Raw genomic sequence first — 3,378 nt, forward strand, 5'->3', positions numbered from 1 at the left:
TGCTCTCCGTTTAAAACCCTCAGAACCACACCCATGACCACCATTTTCAATCCATTCACTAGGCATCGTACTCAGAATCTAATCTTGTCTTCAAGGGCCCTCCTTTCAATTACCATAGTAGGATTTCCCACCTTCGTAATAGTTACAGTGTGGATCAAGCTACTAGTACATAAAACTTGGGAGACACAATCCATATCAATGTGGAAGAGAATGAATGAAATTTGCATTTATTAAAGTAAATAACTGTGTTGGCTCCTAATTCTATATTCACTTTCTTTGCTATTTAACCAAAAAAAATGTAATATAATTGTTGGCTAAAATATGTCTGGTACTGTCCCAGGCACTGTTAGGGGGTGCATAAAATATATATGACATGGTTCTTGACATCAGGGTGTTTTCAGTCTAGTTAGAAAGGAAAGATTAACACACTTTGAATAATTAGCCAATAAATAGTGCTTAAACTATCTTATAAGTGATATGGAATATTAGATAAGTGTGGGTATGAGTATGAAGGGAAAAAAACATGGGAGGATATTTCAAAAGGATAAAGTAGCTGCCTGATATCAATCATTCTCACCTCTCCCTGCACCTCCTAGCATTATGCACAGTAGGCATCTTAATCAAGAAAAGTGTTTGGTTGCAAGAGATAGAAACCCCTCAAGCTCACAGAAGTGAGAGGAATTATTCTAAGGGCCCAGGGACATCTTTCAGGATCAGAGCAGGAAGTATAGTTGGCCTCATGCAGACAACAGGAAAGCATCTGGAACCAGCTCGCCTGTTGTCTCTGTCACCATCTCTCCCTGGGGCAGTGGGACCTCTCACTGCTGCTGTCCACCTGACTCATTCTGGGCTGTCTGGAGAGTAGGTCAAAATGGCACCCCATGACAGCAGCTTTAGCTACTCAGTCTTCATGACTGTTAGCTAACTTACTGCTGACCAGCTGCTGCCTTGGGGACAGGGTCTCTAGGGCCACGAGACCTCTGTTGCAGGGCTGTGAGTAGGTGGGTTCTTCAAGCAGGGTTTGGGAACAAGGAGGGAGTGATTGGCATCTCCAGCACAGAAGACAGTGAACACACGCTCAGATCCTATCTCTTGTCCTGTTGTACAGATGGAGACTGCATTTGTTTCGAGAAAGGCTGAATTCTGCTCTCTCCTCCAGAGGTAACTCCCCTGGCAATTGGAAGGTAGAAATGTTTGTGATGGATCATATGGCAATCGGCATGTTTGTTTCAACAGTAAAGTAATTCATCAGACTTGATTCATGGGTCAGGGTTGAGGAATGGTGAGTCATTGAGCTCATCTGATATCCAGAAACAGTGCACTGATTTGCCTGGAATCTTCCACAGCTACAGGAGGAACGCCTCCTGAAGAACTGTAATTACAGATGGGAAAGAGGTGGGGCCCAGGCAGCCTGGGAGCAAACAGGGCATTTTTGTGTAATAATGAGCAACCTAACTTGAAAATCCACGGCATTCTTCTTGCTTTGTGTCAGGCTTGGATCTGACTCAGTTTACATCCTCACACTGTGGACTCGCAATTCTTAGGCATTCCAAACCCCACCATGTGGTGGTGTAGCCACTTCCTTGCTTTCTGCACATGCACCCAGAACCAGATGGAAGGAAACGACTGTGTGTGACTCTGGCCTTGACAGAGCTTCAGCCACCCACTGCCAGTTTTCACATGCCTTCAGGAAGGCCAAGCCCTCGGCTTTTACTGAATCTCACTCCATCTCTACATCTGTTTCAGTCTGTTTAGTACCTTCTCCTGAATTACTTTGTTTAGCTTGATGTAGCTGAAAGAGCCACAGACACATATACTAATCCTAGTTCTGCCGTGAACGGGCCATGTGATTGTGGGCAGGTTGCTTAACCTCTCCGGGCTTCCATTTTCTCCTCCATACAAATGAGGCCCTAGCAGAAGCAAAAACCCTAGACCTGGGATTCTGCTCGGTCTCCCCTGAGCTGGCTTTGATTTATGCTTTCCAGAATTCATCCCTTCTGACGTTTTCTCCTAACAGCTGCTGGAGCGGTTGAGGTGAGGGAATGGGGAGGGGAGGACAGAAGTGATATTTCGATGTGCATTCATGAAACGTCTCTGGGTTCATTATCTTCAAATCCTATGACATATTCCTGTAACATGGGTTTTCTGAGAAGATAAACAGCTGGCAGGGTGTCATGGCTAGGAATTGATGGAGTTAGAGGTTGGAAGGTTTGAACTCTAGCTTGGAATCCACTGGTCGTTTACAACAACACAGTTACTTGTTCCACACCAAATAAACATGAGGCTCCAAGGTTGCTGTGGCCACTTGAGGAGGGGGAGGAATGATCCTTGTAACATTCACTGTGGTTTGAAGTTCACATTGCTGCTCTACTGAATTAGATGAAGGGTAGGAGGATCTGGAAGAGAGGAGGGCAGTTAAAAAGTCATACGTTGTCACCATGAAGATTCAGAGCCAAGATATTCTGTCCTTAGTCCCCACCAGTACCATCAAGGCAAAGGCTGCAGATCACAGGGGCTGAGGTGTACTGTGATTGAACTCAACCATTTAGTTCAGACTGGGATTCAGAGGTGTTAAACTCCCCAAGAGTTTCATTCCCTCTGGCCACTCTGCTGAAAGAGATCCAAACTAGCATGTGAAGGACTCTCACCCACCGTGGCTGTAGAACATATCACCCCAAAACTTAGTGGCATAACAACCATTTATTCTGCTTACGGGTTCCATAGATCAGGAATTATACACAGGCCCCAGGGCAGTGGGGGGCCCTGGCTTGTCTGTGATACACCCTGTCTGCGGCCCCAACTGGAACACTCAGAGGCTGGGGACTGGAATCCTGTGCAGGCTCTTTCACTCAGACGTCTGGCACCAGGGCTAAGAGGGCTTGTATACCAGGGCTCCCCAAGCATCTCTCTCTGTGTGTCCAGCATGGTGGCTTTAGGGTAGCTGGACTCTTCACATGACACCTCAGGACTCCAAAGGCATGTGTCCCAACAGAGCCAGAGCCAGGTAGAAGCTGGAGCACTTTCAGGCCAGCCTCAGAAGTGGCTTTCATCACATTTTGTTCATCAGCAGTCATGAGGTTGAAGGTGGAGTGGCAAGGTGCTAGAGCAGCAGATAGGACTGAAGATATTGCCATGGTCATCTTTGAAAACTACAGTCTGCTGTACTTGAGATCAAGATTCTTCTGAGTCTGGCCCAGAGCTCTGGAAGGATAAGCCCTGGTGATATTTGTCCTAATATCTAAAAAATTCAGCTGATATCAGATCAGCCTTGGAATTGGAGTAAATGCAACAGTTTTCGACTCTGTGGCTGGTTGGGTGTCTTTGTTTTTTGGTTTTTTTAAAATTGAAACATAATTTATTGTACATATGTGTGGGATA

Source organism: Galeopterus variegatus, unplaced genomic scaffold (assembly GCF_000696425.1).
Source record: "Galeopterus variegatus unplaced genomic scaffold, G_variegatus-3.0.2 Scaffold5290, whole genome shotgun sequence".
Lineage (NCBI taxonomy): Eukaryota > Metazoa > Chordata > Mammalia > Dermoptera > Cynocephalidae > Galeopterus > Galeopterus variegatus.